The following is a 19,906-nucleotide window of genomic DNA, read 5'->3' as shown; positions in this document are numbered from 1 at the left end:
AAAATCTATACATTACTTTATAAAATATGACAAAATGATACACTAATCGACATTGTTTTACTAAAAAAAAAAACGTGAAAAAGCTTGTAAAAGCTTGGCTGAAGTGTTCATCTATTTATTGTACCTATGTTAGTTGTGGGTTTAGTTAGTGTTTACCTACAACTTCCTAAATTTAATATAAAGTCTATATAAAAAAAAAAAAAACATTATTGTTTGTGTGTGTATGTTTATTTTATATTACGAAAAACCACGTTAACCCTCTGTCACTTAAGTCAATTGAATTGGTTAACTAAGATACTTTATCAAAACAGATTTTTATATGTAGACTAAGAAATAAATAATGAAGAGTGACTTTGATAAAAATGAGTTAATTAAAATTAATTTTAGATCAAAATTAATCTCTTCTCTTAGTTAATTGGAATAAATTAATGTTTATTATTTTTTACAGTAGGTTGTTAGTAATTTTTTTGATTAATAACTTAAAATTCATATATACTACTAATTAGTTTACCTCTTCTTCAAGTTTTCGTGTATGTGTGTGTGTGTCGGCCTATTATTCATATAATTTATTAATTTTCCAAGTATAAGTACATATTATGAAGTGCATTATTATTATTGTTTATTTAAAATAATAATAAAACAATATTTAAATATAAATAATAAATATAAGACATTATGATCTTTAATATAAGAAGTGATACTACTTTAAATACATATAACGTTTTGTGTGAAAACGTTTAGCAGTTGGTTGTTTTTTTTTATTATACAACTACACACTATCAATGACATCTTGTTGACAGTTAGAGATAAGCCTTCGAGTAGGTAGTAAACTGTACGTAAAACGTGTAAAGAAATACAACTCAATTACACACTGTCATAGCAAGTACGAGTATTTGTCTTGTCATGGTTAAAAGCTTCATATGCCATTTTAGTGACATCCTTTAAATTTATTTATAAATATATATATATATTTTTTTATATAATTTATTATGTAACTAAAGTTAAATGTGTTATATACGTTTTATTTTTACAAAGACTTGAGAGTAATTTTATGAGAATTTTTACCATGTTAAGTATATAGTTACAATTGTTTAAAATGTTTAATGTGTGTATTATGATCAATTATATTATCAATGTAAAATTAACTTCTTTTGTATGCACTTACAGTATAATATAAGGTATAAAACTCACAATATTATTATTTTATAGGTAAAATAAGATGTATAGTAATTAAATTAAACTAATCTACAAATAACACAATCTGTAAAACACTCTAAAGTCCTGTATACATTTATTGAATACCGTTTAGATCGTTTATGAAACTATAATTTTTTTACAAAGAAAGGCATATTTTAAAAGTATTTTATGCTTACAAATAACGTCATGATGTTTTATAAAAAATAAAGAACATAAAAAAGTAAATCTTATTAATCACCTAGTATGAATAATCTGAATATTGAATGATATGAACGTATTCAAAATAAATTATGCTCCTTTCAAAGATAAAATTTGAGTTGACGCCAAATTAGAGGTTATGTAAATTTAAAAAAAAAAAACATTAAAAGAGTCTATCTATTATTTTAAAATGCCATAATTTATGTCATGGATGATGAATATCTATAATAACTTTAAATACTGAATCAAAAATTTAAGAACTCATAAATTTTATAATATGGATTAACGAGTTTGAAAACATGGTATGCACTTCGATAAAAAAAAAAAATCTTCTAAAGCATTTATATATGTCGTACATTATACAATACAACATATAATTAATAAATCAATCTCTAAATACGTTAACAAAAAACAAAATATTTGGGTTAATTACAATTTTAAAATCAATGATACTATAGTGATTTCGCGTACCAAAAACTTCTACGCCCGTAGTTTCAAAAGAAATCCGAACAATTGCTTTCATGTTAGAAATAATGTAATTTCGTAACATTATGACCTCACCAAGTCGAAGTTCTAAGATAATGTGAAATGTACCACAACAAAAATATTAAACAGAAAACGATTTATACTGATGACATAAGCCAAGAAAAGTCATTATACACCAGAAGCACATTATTAATATTTATTACTTATACAGAAAAGCATTCAAAAACTATAATATAAAAATTGGTAATTTACGATCAAAATAAGTGTTTTATGAATGTATATTGTTTATTTAGTTTATCCGAATACAAACAGTATTGCTATTAAATATTTAAATTCCATGATTAACTTTGTTTTTTAAATAGTTTGTTATTTACTAAATGTCATCTTAGTTATCTATCCTATAGTAAATAATATAATTTTTCTGATAAAATATTTAACAGACAACCCTTTTTATGATCATTTTTTCTGTTACTTGATAATCAAAGTTATGACCAAATGTGAATTTATAATATACATATAAGAATATAATTTAGTTAATATAAGGAATAGACTCATTGAATACAAAATCTGACAAAAATTTAACAGTAATCATAAAAACTTTATTTATAATTTATTATACTAGTAAAAAATTAACTACACATTCTTCAAAAGTAGTTAACGTTAATATTAATAAGTTCGTTTTATTTTTAATTTATTTAATTTCAAAGAATTGTATGTATTTTTATTTATATTCTTTCATTTTATTTATTTTGGCTGACTATTAGATGATATGTATAACATTATCTCATTTTTTGGGGAATAAAGAACCATAAGTTACAAACAGTTCAACAATATAACGATAAAAAATAAAGTATAGTGAAACTTGTTTTTATTTTTAAAGAATATTTTAGATGTTTTATATTAGATATTATTCAAAGAATACAAATACGACTAAGGCATTTTATCTTTTACTTTTCAGTAAAAATATTTTTAGAACATTTTAACGCAGTATTTTAGATAATAATTTATTATCAAATTAAACTGATATTAGATAAATAGATAATTTTAAAACAATACTACAAATTATTAGCTCGTAAATTAAACACAAAAAATAAAATAATCTTTTATTTTTCAAAAATATACCGCGATGTTATCTATCTAAAAATGTATATATTGAAATATAAATTGCTATAAATGATCATGAAAATGTTTTCAATAATTTTATTTATGGAAAAACCATATTAAACTATATTTTAAAGAGATATTTAATCATAAACTTTATCATTATAATATTTTTTCTTAACAAAGAGTCTACAACAAAATTATGATGATAAATTGTTTTTTATTTATTATTTATATTTTTAAAGCATGATTAGATAAATACATTTGAATTGTCAATTGCTATTATTTAAATATCTATTAAAATGCACAGTATGTTATGTCAGTTGTATAATAATTATTAACTATATTACTAAAATATAAAATATGTATAATTTATTTTTTTAACATCATAAGATACGCATTATTATCAATATTAAATTGAAGACGGAAGATAAGAAAATTTTACTGATGTATATATTTTCTTCTGTTGTTAAAATCAAGTAAACTCTTCTTTAAATGTTTTTTGTTGAGTAATAACTTTCACTAGTACACTATAATATAGTGTATACTGTATTTACACATTTTTAATGGTTTTCTGTGAACTAATTTAGGGATAGATAAGAAAAATAAAATAAAATAAAAAAATTAATTATGGACATGAATTGATGAATATATTCAAAAGGCGTATAGTTAAACATTTATTAACAATAATTTAACATTTATACTTTGTGAAAAACATTGATAAAATAAAATCACAATTACAAAACATACCATTTAACCAATAATTTTTATCGATAAATTTTCAACATAGATCTGAAAATAAACTTAATACATCTTTTCGCTTACAAAATAATATGTACCTATGAATTATTAATCTTAAAAATGTTTAATGCTATAAATATAATTACCTACTCTACATTATCAGTGAAAGTAGAAAAGTAAAAAATGTCTTGCTCTTGATAACCTAAAACTTTCCTACCAAGCATGTATTTGTTTATTTGTTTCTACTAATTTAAAAAGTTTTTAGCTTCTAGCAATAAATAAATATTTTTACAGCAAAAGTTATAATCAAAATAATATTTACCTTAAATTATTATTAAGATTCTACACAAATAGACATTTAGTTGTTACCGTGTTCACTGAAGTACCTATATTGCCTATTCAGAGCGCCGTGTTACTTTTTATATAATAATATGTTACTATTTTAACGAATTACAATTATTTTTATAAAATATAATATGTTATTGTAATTGAAATTATATTGTAATAATATATAAATTATTATTTCAATAATGGAAAATAATTTAATAATAAACATAAACTAGATAACTTGACTTCAATTTTAATTTTCATTTATCTCGTACGCTAAATTAAGTACATTTTGTTAGAAGAATTATTAATTATAAAAAACAATTAATACAAAACAATTGTTGATATTTCAGTTTTTGACATTAATTTTTATAACTTATTAATGAGATATTCTACAAACGGTAAAATATAGCTTGAAAGTAGTCACTGATAGATTTGAATCTTGATGATACACGTATATAAATAGTTATAATACACGGTCGCATAATTGAAACTCTCCTGACTTTAATCATCTGAATAATATTTGATAGGTTAATAATTTTTAAAATACAATGACTTAGACATAAATGATGACGGAGATGATCACTGTGTATATTTTGGAAGTATTTAAAAAAAAACTAAAATATAATAGAAACGCAAATATAAGTTATATATGTATCAAAAGTGCAAAGATATTATAATATAATCATAGATTATATATCATAAAATTACACATAACTAAGTTATGAATAAGAACTATAAAAATATATCAAGTTTAGAAATGTGTTATCTATTTACAATTGTATCCACTGTTAACGGATAACGTTGGGTATAAGCAACTTTTTTTCTTCTTCTGGGAAGTAGATCAACAAAAAATTTTAAAAAATTGTAATTGTCACCAGAACACCCTAAATATACAATACTAGTTGATAAATGTAAGTTTTTTAACTGTTTATCATATTGGATGTAAATAGGTTAGATGAATACAAAATTATAATATTATACCTGACGGCTGAGACATAACAACTATTGTAGGTATTTTTTTTTAAATGTCGTCTTAAAATATATGAATAATAATTATATATTTTTTTTATCTAAAAAAAAATTTCTCCAACCATTTGTATCAAATCAATTATAATTATTTAAGTATATTTGTAATAATATTTAATCGATATAGATAATAGTTGTCCGTTTGTTTTATCCTAAATAATGCAATGGTATTGTAATTTTAATTTCGAAAGCAATTCTGAATGGTTTTAAACGTAAAAACTAATAACAAATTTAATTAATTTCGATTAATTTTTTATGATATTTTCCTCAATAATAATAAATACAGATTTCATACATTTATAACTATAAAATGAATTTACTTCTCAACAAATATTTAAATTTATCTTTAAATAAGTTGCTTATGGTTTTCATAGTGTAATCGTAAATAATAAACATAATATATCGTTGAAATATCGTCTATGGCAATCAAAACAAAATAAAACGGTTTTGCACTGATTTTTCCAAAAATCGATAAAATAATAAATTAAAGTCATGTTTAAATAAATATTAATTGCATATTATTACAAAACACTATATGTATGTAGAAAATATGACTTATTTCAAATTGCATTTGACGTATATAAATAAAACTAAATACATATTATTAAAATGTATGTATAATTATAACTATTCATGATAATGTGATATTTGATTTGGGGTATCGTGATTATTAAAATTTAGTATTTCATGATATTATGAATATGTTTTTTAAATGTATTATTTATGTATATACTAAATATATAACATGTTCGTATGTTTTATTTTTTATGTCATTTTAATTTCTCAGAAATAACTTTTTTAAATTTAAGTTAGGCATCATACCTATACATTAAAATTTATAAACATATCACCCGTTTAAGATTTCTAGAAATTACTTAACTGATTACCAATTGAAAACAAAAAGTTTATTCTACCACAGAACTTCAGATATGACATACAAAACTAATTGTTTAAAAAAAATGATTTTCAAGTTTTTTTATACATTTCAATAATTACCATTTTTTAAATGCTGTTAAGTTTAACACACACATACATAAAAAAAGATTGTTTGATCCAATTAATCGATTGTAATTTATACCTTGTCTCGTATCGCAAGAGCTACAGCATCTGTACCTAACTGAAAACCGTCGACCAAAACCAAGTTCTTGTCGCACTCAAGTGAAATCATAACCGTTGTAGTTTTCGTCATGAGCCGTGCTGGTTTTCAAAATTTAACGCGTCTTTTTGATGCTAATGCATCTCCAAAAATAACAATTAACCTAATATTATATTTATCAACGATATACTGATCAAGATTCCATATAAAACGTGTACTATTTTTTTTTCGTCCAAAACCAATAAATCCACGCCTCGTCATCATTACCTGAACAACATTTGTGTAGCACACCCTCGGACACTCACCATTGGTTGAATTAATCATCTACCGCGGACATTTTACCCGACACAACTATTTTTATGCACATATATACTTCGATGATTTATTACCATCGATGACTTCGGCCGGAAACTACGTAAAATATAGGTAGGTACGTACTCGCGCATTTCATTCGGCAGTGCATCGTTATCGTACCTGCACCATGCCATTTTCCCGACGGTGTGCGGTAGTTGTTCGCCAATTGTTGAGCCAAATAACAGTCAATGCCAATCGAGTTGATTTTTACAAGGGTCGTTTTTATCCAAACGATATAGCTTTTCTCGCGCCCCCGTCGCCTCTGACGCGTTCATTGTATTTTTATTTTTACTCAACTACTGGTTTGCGTATAATATACGATTTGACGGGTAACGTTAATTAACCCTGGAAAAAAAATCAGAGAAGTTGTTCTGCTGTATAGTATGACTGTATGAGTGTATCTCATCATTCAGTAGACAATTTTAGATGATGTAAAAAATGCTAAATTATTGAATACGACGAAAAGCGATTCTGTGCTCAGCTATATTTTAAAGATATTTTTATTGTATATATTATATTACATAAGTAAACACGAAAGGCTTAAAAAAATTGTTAAACTAAATTTATAGATAAATTAAAATCATTACTTTATGTTTGAAAATTGAATGTTGTTAACATTTTAATTTAAAATACTCATAAATCAATGTGCCTATGTAGTTTTATGTTAAACTTAACTTTTTTATTTTAATTTGCAGTGAAAAAAAAATAGGAAGGATATTGTGTTATGTTTTCAAGCTTTATGTTATTAAATTAATTAAATAAATAATTTTAACATAAACAAATAATAAGTACATTTTCCATGATTGATACTTTAAAATTTAAATAAATTGGCCATCAAATATTATATATTTCCGATATTATTATTATTATTATTATTATTTTTTGGAACCGTATTAAAAACCTTTATTACGTTTTTACAAGTTGTTTTACTTAAAAAACAATAATGATGATTATAAAAAAAAAACTTATATAAAAGTTAAATTTCTAGAAATAGCATAAAAAGAGGCAAAATATTTGAAAGTTTTCTCATGTCTCAAAAATTTTATTAGAAATATTTAGTGAAAATATACGTAAAAAGTTGTAACTAGGGTTATTGATTTTCAAATTACTTGCAGTAATATAATATATTATATACATTGATTTCGTTGAAAAATGGTGATGAATGAAATTTTAAGTTTTCTACAATACCTACTTTTGAAAAAACTTAAAAATGTTTACATTTACTCCCTCTCAAAGTACAAAATAGTTACAGGTATAGTACTAGTAATCAAAATCAAAGTTGAAGGTTAAAATATTTTTTAAGACTGCTATAAAAATACAAATAATTTTTAAACCAATAAGTAATTGATATATTATTATTATTATATACCAAGTAAAGACTGGAAAATTTTAATTACTAAATGCATATTTTATTACCGCCATGGAGCAATAACAGACAACATTGATGTACATATTTTATAGTGTAAAATATTTAATAATCTCATTTATAATTATATCGCTTTGTCGTTTATCCGTCTAATTAGTCTAATGACCGTTTTCAAACTTATTGGACATCCTGTATATAAATAATATATTAATCGCACAAAATCTGAAAATCGTTCTTTGTTAAAATTTCTATGCACATATTACAAAAATAAAAATGCAACGCAATAATATATAATGATGACTTCGACAGTTTTTTTTCTGAATTTATAGTTGGATTCGTATTATATATAATTTTTTTTTATAATACAAAATTCAAGGATTCGGAGAAAAAATAGAATAATGTTAGGTTCTCTGATAAAAGAAAAAACGTATAGTTTATTTTGTTTTCCATACACAAAGTTATCGTAACAAAAATAACAGAAATAAATCTCCAAATATTTTTGTTTTGTTTATCAACACATTTCCATTTAAATATTAAACCTGTTACGTTCATATTTTTTCAAAATAGCGAGACAATTTTATAATACTAAAAGAAATAATAATATATCATAAAATATTTCTGTGGCATCAAACATTTACAGGATACTTTTGTTTATGTTATATAACTAAGCATACCAATTGATTATAGATAAATATTATATCTGTGTATAATTATTCTAAGTCTTGTTCATAATATATTTTTATAACAGTCTTTACCACTATTTAAACACTATTTATTTAATTTAAAATATTTCATGAATAAGTTAACCTGAGTTTGCCAAAGCTAAAAATGAAAATTATTATCTAGATATGATATGATTGTTTTAACGATTAGTTAAACATATTAACACTACTTAACTTAGACAAGATACATCAAAAACTGGTTACGTAATATAAAACACGAAGGTCATCAAACTACATCAAGTTGGTGGCATCTGGTCCTATATGAGTTTTAGTGCTTCCAAAAAAGAAGATGGATAATTTTAAAATATGGATAATATCCCAAGTCTTTATCACACGTGTCGCATATATATCATGGGCGGATACATTCACAATACAACGATTGCCACTTAATTTACTATTCATACAAAAATTCATATATTTTATCTATTTAAATGTACAGTTACAAAATTAAAAATAGTGTAGGTACTTATTAAAAAAAAAAAATAATAATAAGAAAAAAAGAAAAAAAAAAGACAAGTTGTTTAGAATAGAAACCTAGTTAAGTTAGATTTTAGTTTACTTACAAACTTAAGGGTTAGATGCTCTGACATTTTTGTTTTCTAATACGTTTTAGTTTGACGTGTATAAATTGCACAGTTAAGTAATGTAATAATAATGTTCAATAAACGATAGCACCTTAGGATGGAATGATAGGAAGGTCAGTATCACTCTAGTGTCAAAATCATGTAAAACAAAAATACGCTATTGCAGGAAATTGACTAAAAAGAAAAATTGATTCAAAATATCGATTTATTTTAATAAAATTTAGTTGTTGAACTATTTGAACACTTATTCTGTAAATATAATTATATGATTAATTTTTATACAAAATGTCTTCTAAAAAACAGACAAATCTAACCAATATTTACTATGAAATAAAACAATTCAAAATATAGCTGAATCTTTTTAGATATGTATTTGAAATCAGTGTTGAAAACTGGAACCAACAACATACAACTAGAAATGATATTAACAGAATAACATTAATTTCATAAATATTATTAATTGAAGTTAACAATTTATAAATAATTATGGTGTATAAGTATGAAAATTGTGAAATATAAGTAAATCACATGTTCTTACATTTAGAAAAGTCAAAAATCAAAAATAATTTCAGTATAATAATTTAAGTACACTGGAAGTATCAAATCATTCTAACAAATCATAAAAAAAATTGTATTTCCTATTATATTTTTAGTCTTTCAGAGTTTTTAATTTTTATTACAATTTCCAGTATAACATTTTTGAAAACTCTATTATATATTTGTACTAATTAAATGAATAAAATTATACCAGTTACAAATAACTAAATATAATATTATTACAAAAAACGAAATAGACATACTGCGTATAGTGTAATAAATATACGTATATTGAATAGTTTAATAATTTGTCGGTATTATGTGCACACTATTCTGATAGGTATTAACTTTAATTTAAATCCAAAATTGCAGCAACATTGTTTTTAAAAATGTGGGAAACTCGGCTATCAGAAGTCAGCATGAACTACATTCAAATAGTAAGTCAGGTAAGATAATGGAAAATTGTTATCCATTTATTTCTTGTTATGTCTGATGAAAAGGAGGTTAAGCGTTGCAAAAATAAATCATAAGAAAAAAATAGAGGGCTGAAAAAAGAGTGACGAATGAAGTAGGGAAACGAAAAGTTTCCGGTAAGAATAAAGGAATTCCGTCGCATCATACGCTTCACTTTTCAACGCTGCCGGCGCTTCAGAACAAAATGACTAATATCATTTGGCAAATATAAACCGAAAAACATTTAACCCACCGAATGCTGGCGGCTGTTCGGTAGAAAAGTCATTATCCACAACTATAGTTTTTATGTTGGTAAAAATCCCGACCTAGAGACGAATAAGTAAAAACGTACCTACATAGATCGAATTAACAAAAATATACTCTAAAGTTTAATTTAAATGTGAGTTTAGCAAACATATTATTTTTAATAGTTAAAATTTCAACGTGTACATTCTGTACATGATGTATATTACACTCGTAGATTATTAACTTATTATTTGTTGATAATACTTATTTTATTATAATAAGTTCTGAAATATAATACCAACGTAAAACAAAGAAACGAACATTTTCTTTTTACCATGAATAATTATTTATTCATGTAAAGAAATAATTAAAGTATCATTAAACACTTAGTAATTTTTTTTTATTATTATTAAATACGCTTTTATCGTATTCAATAATTTATTAAAAAAAACAAGTTTTGAATTTTTCAAATTGTTTATGTATAAGTTATTAATGATAAAAACTTTAATCTTAATATTATAATATTTATAATGAAACTATAATTATTAATTCTGTAACGTTTCTTAAAATAAACTAAAGCGTTAAAAAATATTATTTTTAATATTTATAATATTTTTATTAATAACGATTTCTCTACAAATATAGAGATGTAAAAATTATAGAACTTTTATGAGTTAGCAGCCGATGATAAAATTGAACGAAAATGTCCTCAGTCTAATTAGTTATGAAGACGAATGGACATTCCGAAGATATCAATAAAGTATGTAGATAAATAAAGAATTGCAATAATAATTGTTATTATGAATTTTTATGAATAAATTAAATTAATGTACTAAACCATAGAAAACCATTTTAAGAAGATAAAAGCCGTTTATGTTTGAGGAATAAAATATTTAGATTGAAATATTGCCTGAGTGACGCTCAATAAAAGTATACTTTACGGACATAAAAAAAAAAAAAAACGATAAACCTTTAAACGTTTTTCACCATTTCTGAAAAAAAGATAAAAACATCTATATAGATTTTGGTTCTTTGTAAACACTTAATGGAGTAAACCAATATTCGCTCATACCGATGTTCTTATTATATTCCAAAAACCAAAAGGTATGTAAGTTGTATTTATTCCCTATTTCTTCTTTTTGTAATATTTATCCGATGACAACATTCTTTTACACTTTACTATACTACATTTTTTTTACGGTTTTAGTTTATTTCATCGATTTTGTTGATATTTTTATAATTTTAATATTGACAAATAATAATTATTAAATATTTAGAAAGTTATTATGAGTAGGTATTTATAATAACTAAATTCATAAAATTGATAATGAATATTTTAATACAGTAATTGAAGCCAATATATTAATATGTATTTAAATTCTAAAAATACGGAAATGATTAAATTTGTTATTGAAATAGTGTTCTCAAATCCTAAAAAAAATAGTGTTAATAATTTGAATATTTTTTGATTAGTTTATAATTTTAAGTATTTACTTTTTCATACATTTAACTCAATCACAACACATATAAATCACACTATTCATATCTTGTATACTTATATATGAGCAAATTAAAACGGCAATGAAGTGTAGTAAAGGTAGATCAATGAGTTATGAGTTATGAAAGAAGAATATCTATTTAAATTAAAGTTTGTTTACGTTTTTACGAGCGTTTGATCACTTTTATTCCTTAAATTTTTTTCGTTTGGCTCATATCTGTATACTCAACAGTCTTATTCATTATATAACTTGATTGAAATTCTTTAAATTAAAACCAATTGATGAAATAGTATTATATACCAATATCAACGTGTTCGATAGACGTATATTGAATTATAACATATAAGGTTGATTAGCATTATATAATCTGAGTACATAGCGTTTTGAAATTTTGATATATAATTTGATATAAAAATATAAATGAATTTGATGGTATCAAAAAAAAATCGATGTAATTAATGTATCAAAATCTGTTCCACTATGTGCTATTAAATTAGTAAATATGTATTTATATATTTATTAGTTTGATTCTACAGTTTTAAAACGTGAATTTGTCATAAAAAAAAAAAAAAAATCTGATGATATGATCAATAATAATATTTGTACATATTATCAAGACTATAAATTAAAACGCAAATCTTTTGAGTGATTTCACGTTTTCTGAATACAATTCTTACTTCATTATACAGTCCACCTCGAGTTCGACAATTAATAGGAATTCCCTATAAATACCTATCAATAACGTTGGCTCTATAGACAAACGGATAATTCAATTTCCAGTTATATATCCTCTAAATGAAACTAATTAAATTTCGTGCATAAACTGTACAATGCAACTCAATAGCCACGCGTTTGCTTTTGAATGGTGCCCTTACGCCTTACCATTTTAATAAAACGGCAGAAGATGATGTAGTGAGGATAAGTATAATTGAATACAGTGTAGGTACCTACCGCAATCGGTTTCTGAACTTAATTGTTGACAACAAACTATGTGTAAAACTACAAACACTTAAGCGTGCGATGAAATTCGATAGATATAATTGGTTTGTGGGCTAGAGTGAGTAAAAGATAATACTCCGAACAAGCGTTGAAATAAAACGTATCCATAGTGTCCGTATATTGCTCAACATTTCCTCAGATGTATAAGCGTACTTATGTATAATACCTAGATAGACTTAATTTGGGAATAATTATATTTATGATTATTTTATTGGTATCGATGATTTAAAAAACTAAAATCTTTGTTTTCGTATTAGCTGTGGATTAACATTTTGAAATTAATGATATAGAGTAGATAAAATAAATAACAAACGATTTATATAGTTTAATTTTTACAAATAAAACATATATCTTTTGCATAGTATTTTTAATAGCCTAAAATTTAAACAATCACGTGTGTGAAATCAAAAATAAATTATTATTTAAATAATTGACAAATAATTCTATAGATTTCAGTTTACAACACTTATTAATAAAATGTTATAATAAGAATGGTATATTATATTTTGAAGTTATTATAACGGTTTTTTTTTATATATATATAAAAATCCAAACATTCTTGAATGGCATAAAATATGTAACTACATAAAAGGTATGTGCATACCTGCCAAGTTATGAGTTATCATAATAATCTAATATAGGTATTCTGTACTTGATTTTATTCAACATTACATTTTGCAATGATATTAAACTTGAATTATGCTGGTATTTATACATAGACTATATATTACTTATATTATAGTCATACTTTCATAAACATGTATGACTTACAACATTTTATATACCTAAACATTGACTAAGTAAATTTAACCAAATGGAAGTGTACCTATGAGTTTAATTCAATGATAAATTATTGAGTACAAAAAGCATTTCTGAGAATTGATGGTGTTTCAGAATTTATTTCGGAGAATATCTAATAATATATTTATATAACTTTTATAGTGAGACGTAAGTTAAGCTAATTTTCACAAACACGTTGTATACAAAATATATTTTTTTATCAAAATGAAAATAAATATTAAATCATGTATTATTAATAATATCATTTACTTGTATGTCTTCCACCATACGGTAAAACAGTGTGAATAATAGTTCAACGGTATAATTAATATATTAAAACAAGTCTAAATATGAAAAAAAAATTAATTATTCATAGAAAACAATAATAAACGTGATAAATAATGGAAGTTTCAAGCGTCTTTTGTTAAAATTAAAAAAACATGAATGTTTTTCGAATTAAAAAAATTAAACTATTGAAAGAAAAATCATTATACATTGTTTAAGTATTCAATTTTGTCAAAACTCAAACTTCAAATGTTTATTGAAAATTCTTTCATATAATATATTATATTTTTATTATTATATCTACAAATGGTGAGGAATCATATTATTATCTTATTTATTAAAAAGACAAAAACAAAAAAATTATAATATCTATTAATAAAATAAAATATATCAAAATAACAAAAATTGTTTGAGGAAAAATCGTAATTTTACATTTGGTCATTTGTTTTAAATTTATTTAGCCAAAGTTTAAATACTTTTAATTAAAATATTCTAATAATGATCCCTATTTAATTTCAATAATTTGAAACAAAATTGTTTAACAACAGGAGCAGGAGTGTTCTGTAAGACAACCACGAAAAAAATCAATGTTACATCATTTTGTATGTAATTAGATTTAACCAGAATTTGTAAATCTCTACAAAAAGCGCAGTCCAAGTGTCTGGCTACAATGCCAAACTATCAATTGTAGCTTTAGGAAGAACGCCAATTCTTCGTGACGGTTTTTAATGCTAATGTGATCGAATGACGTGAATAAAGTTATATTACTAAACCTTACAGTTCTGTTGAGTCTGTATAGATACGAAAAAAGTGTAAAATCTTTAAATTATTTTATTTTCTATTTACTAAATCTAATGCTTCTGAATTTGGAAAATAGGGGAATCACATATTATATTGTTGTTCGTGACGTTTATTAAACTTTTAATATGCAAAATACTAAATCCTCGTTTCTTCATTATTACAACGGTTGATGGTTTCGAACTTTGGGATTTAATCAACCGATGGATAGCATCGTACCCGAGCTTTCAAACATAAAGCAAAAACAAAAAAAAGTAAAAGACAATGCACAAAGCCATTAAAATCAAATTTTTTATAAACCATACAGTTATGTTCTTAAATAATGTTTTGTTTTAAATTGAATTCCGATGAAACGGCGATAAAAGTATAGACATAAATTCATTTATTATAATGTATATATAAATTATATTTTTTATTTAGTAATAAATTCATCCATTACACATTGTTCTTAGTTTTAACAAAAATTTGAAAGAAAAAAATGCAATATGTGCATCTTCAATTTTGCTGATATGATAATATTCTAAGAAAAATACTTTCTTAAAATGTGATTGTGATCTATAATTCTTACTCTAAAAAAATATATGTATTTTTTTTAAAGGCTATTTTATTTATTACTTTTATTATATTAGCATTAATGTTGTTATGTTTACCGAAAATATTACATGAAAATTACGTGTACTAGTAAATTTTGTAGTTCATAATTCAGAATTATTCATTATTTGAAGTCATAGACTTAAGAGTTAAAGAGTATAACGCAATTACTTTTATTTTAAGGGCTTGAACACGTCCATAATAATATATTGGTTCAACGTTCAGCCAGTTTATGTGTCAGTAAAATTCAAACTTATTATATTCCAAAGATATAGATAATAATAATAATGATTTAAATAAATGTTTTTTTTTATTTATTTATTCTTATTGTTATTATTTATTTATTTATTTTGATCGATTTCAGCGGGTTCCGTATAAAAATGTAAACTTCCATATTGGTATTAAAAGTAGCGTAGCACATTTTGCATGACCTACTTGGACAATTTATTATGTCGTTTTTTCTCTAATGTTCGTTTTATTTTTATTTCGATTGTTTACGTTATCACGTTACGGTTAGGTCTGAGTGAAGAAAATCGTTTCTGATAGACGCCGAGCAATCCAATAGTGAATTAGTGATGACAGCTTTTGTTGACAATACAAACCTATAAAACGCTCTAATAACATGTATCAGTTCAGACTTTAGAATGGTATTAAGATATCTTAAAAATAGGTTTACTTTACGACTTGTATTTTAAAAATACTATTTTTACGTATTTTTGTTTTCTTTGTTTGTTGATCTTTAGCCAACTCTCTGAACAATGTATTAAATGTTCATTGTTTTGACAAAATTAAATTAATGTTATCTCAAAACGATACGAAAATAGACCGAGTAAATAGTTAACCGAAAATGTCAGAAGCAAGTGAAAATTTATAATAAACACAACCAACGACATAGGGTGATAAGTAAAATTTAAAACACATATAAATGTTAAAAGGTTAGGATGATAAGCAAAACAAAATAGTGTTAAAATCTCAATTTATGTACTAGAAACCACAACATTTAAAAATATTTTGATGATGTAAATATTTTAAAAATATACATATTTATAACTGAATTTCTCTTTATACATTTTAAAAAAAGTTTGGATTATTCTATACTTACCATATACCTGAACTAAATATTTTTAGATGTTAAATTGAAAAAAAAAGGCACAGAATATGACATGAGTTAAATCATTTCAATTATAAGGAATCGTTTTACATAATATCTTAAGTCTAAATATATTTCATCACGTTTTTCCTAGAAATAACATTTAACATACCTATATATGTTTTGTGACTAGGTATAACTTTTTTTCTGACTGATTTCACGTTACAGTAAATAGATTTTCCCTAACAACGGATGCATAATATAATTAAGTTACCATAGCAACACAGTTGATACATTTTTTTAATCGTTTTATTCAATTTTACTTGTATGCATTTTATTCGCAATATAGAAATTACATCTGAACCTAACTTAATAAATACAATTGTTTGAATATTTTAGTTATGACTTCGAATTTTGAATACCAGAAATCCTATTGCGAACATAAACTCGTCATTATTTTCTACGAGGACCCGCCAAAATATATATATTATTATGGTTCGTTGATTTTCTTGTAACGGAGAAAATATGAAATATACACAACGTTTTCGTCGTTTTTGTTTAAATATCAGAATTCTTCGGAATAATAAAAATAATAACTGTACACAGTACTTATGTCCCTAATATAATAATATGATTTAACTTGATGGCAATTAATAGTTCAAACTTTTAAGTATTTTACTTGATTACTTTTGAAAATATAACATGATAACATTTGAAGTGATTATTAATATGTACCAAAAAGTTAAAATTATTATAGTTTAAACTATTTTAAGATTTCTCTGAATAAAAACAAAAATAAATTAAATTTTAAATTTTCCTTTCATAATATTATTTGATAATATATTAACTCATAATTATTTTGTTAAACCTTACTAATAACTTACTTATAATAACTAATATAGATACTTTAATAATATAATTTATATATTTGTATAACAGGTTCAGTCTGTTATGTAATCATATTAAAATGTATGTACCTAATAAATATTTTAAAATTATTAGTTTTGGGAAAATCGCTTAGCTGTTTAGCATGTATTATTCGCATAAGTTGTTAGTGAAAGGATAAAAACAGTGTTCAAATATATATATTTTTTGTAGTATAATTATTTTTTATACTTTACAATTCAACAGAAGTTAAATATTACATTTTGAATTGTTAAGTTATGATGTAATAAAAATTAACATCATAATTCTGTAGAATCAGTAAATTTCAGATAATATAACACAAAACGTCAGTGAAGAAAAATGAAAACTATTATTTTGAAATGATTATATTCATAAAATAGAATGATTATAATACATATTGATTGTATAATTTCATAAATCAAATTATGCATGAAATTAAAAATAAACAATTTCTGAGATTAAGTTTAATTGTGACATACAGTAATGTAAATTTGTCACATTTTTATGTTTCAACAGCTTGTCAACGTAAATTACTTAAATAATTTTTATAATATCTATGACTTATAACTAATTTAGATTTTTAAAAAGGTAAGATCTTTTATGGCAATTATTATACAGAATAATAACTGTAATGTAAGATAAAATGTTTTTTTTTAAATTGTTAAAAAAACAAATTTTTTAGAAGTCACAATAGTTTTTTCTTTTATAATTGTTCAAGTTATTTTACTTAAACCACATTTATTTTTAATTTTATGTTAAAAAATGTTTTCAAAGTATTTTGATACATAAATATTGATTTTCTAACAAGGTATTATAACTAATAAGTTACAAGTATTTAAAGTTTATATGAACAAAGTGAACATGAGTAAAATTTAGGTCAATCATGCTTATCTAACTTTAAATAATATAGGTAAAACTAATTAACTAATCTTTTCAAATGAAATTTAAATATAATGACTTAATAATATATACAAGCATTTACATGAATGATATAAGGAGGGAAACTATCTGGTAATGGAACCTAAACCAAAAATATTTTATTTCTGAATATAAAATTAAAAATATATGTTGTGATTTAAAAACAATACGAATTTATTTTAGATATCATTTAAAAAATGTTTAAACAAATGTTTTTTTAAATTTAGGTTTTCTAGTTTACCCATACTTAATAACCTCAAAAATATAATTTGAATTATCTGAATCTTTTCTTTAGAATATTAAATAAAATGTGTAAATTATTATTATTCAAGAAATAAATTACAACGAATTTAGTAAATATTTCAGATTAAATACATTATTTCCATTAGAACTATGATGAGAAATATAAAACATTTTTAATGAATAATAATTTTTCATAAGAATCCTTACTGTATAATCATCATCAAAACAACTTAAAAGCTTTAAATCATACTCATATTCAAGTATTCGACTAGGAATGAATGAATAGAACTATATCTAAATTCCTACTGAATTTTATTTTTAATCATTCTTAAGATTTGATCTATGAAAAAATAAATATTCAACTATAAATCTACTATTGAAATAATGCTTTCCTAAAATTATTTCCAAACAAATGTTAAAAGTGTACGTATACTTAATTTTAATCGTTTCGGAAATACAAAATATCAAATCCACAATAAATGTATAAAAAAATGAGTAATAAATACTTATAACGGAAATGAATCCTATAAATCATTAATAACATAAAACAACAATGTCTAATATAATCATTATTAACGTAACCCCTTTATAGATACAATACGAGATCATATTCAAATATTAATAAGTCATTGAAATATTTTATTAAAATATCAAGTGAACACAACCTAAACAATTTAAATATTTAATTTCACAGGCATAAACTTATAAATATTTAATAAGTAATCGCACATTGTATTAAACATTTTAAAGTGCATGATTTAGTTAAATAGTTTCTTATATTAAAAAAAAAAATAGATGTATTGAATTATGCTAATTAATGAAATATTATTAAAATTTAAAACATTACTAATTTATGTATTTTTAATTGTATTCAAGTAATAATATTATATAAACAACAAAATACTAGTTGTTAATATATTTTATTTTATATTTAAAATGCACCTATATGAAAAAATTGAAATAAAAAAAAAATGTGAAAAATACATTGCATATTGTTATATTGTTTGGGGCAAATAAAATAGTTAACATTTCAATAATAAAAACGTGTTTTAAATCATAGGTAATTATTGTATTTCGATATTATTTTTGATTTACATGAATATTACATCTTAAAAGTAGTTAGTATTTGTGATACATTAACAATAGATTTAGATTAGTACTATAATATATCAAACGGTTGTTTAAACAAAAGAACCCATACAAACACATGGTTGAGTTATATCAAACTTTCTCTATTTATTCAACGTTACAATGATTAATCTATAATTAATTGTGTAAAATAATTATGTACTATATTTTATAAACATTTAATAAATAATATATTATAATATAAATTATCCCTTTTTGAAAAATAACAATA

General features: G+C 23.0%; 1 protein-coding gene across 5 annotated transcripts in view; it reads right to left on the bottom strand.

The window, feature by feature from the left end:
• LOC114125176 (5-hydroxytryptamine receptor 1-like) overlaps positions 1–19,906 on the bottom strand; it is a 203,722-nt gene that overhangs the window by 63,108 nt on the left and 120,708 nt on the right. The gene's annotated exons all lie outside the window — the stretch shown is intronic.

Source organism: Aphis gossypii, chromosome 1 (assembly GCF_020184175.1).
Source record: "Aphis gossypii isolate Hap1 chromosome 1, ASM2018417v2, whole genome shotgun sequence".
NCBI classification, from domain to species: domain Eukaryota; kingdom Metazoa; phylum Arthropoda; class Insecta; order Hemiptera; family Aphididae; genus Aphis; species Aphis gossypii.
This window is presented reverse-complemented; position numbering and strand designations above follow the sequence as displayed.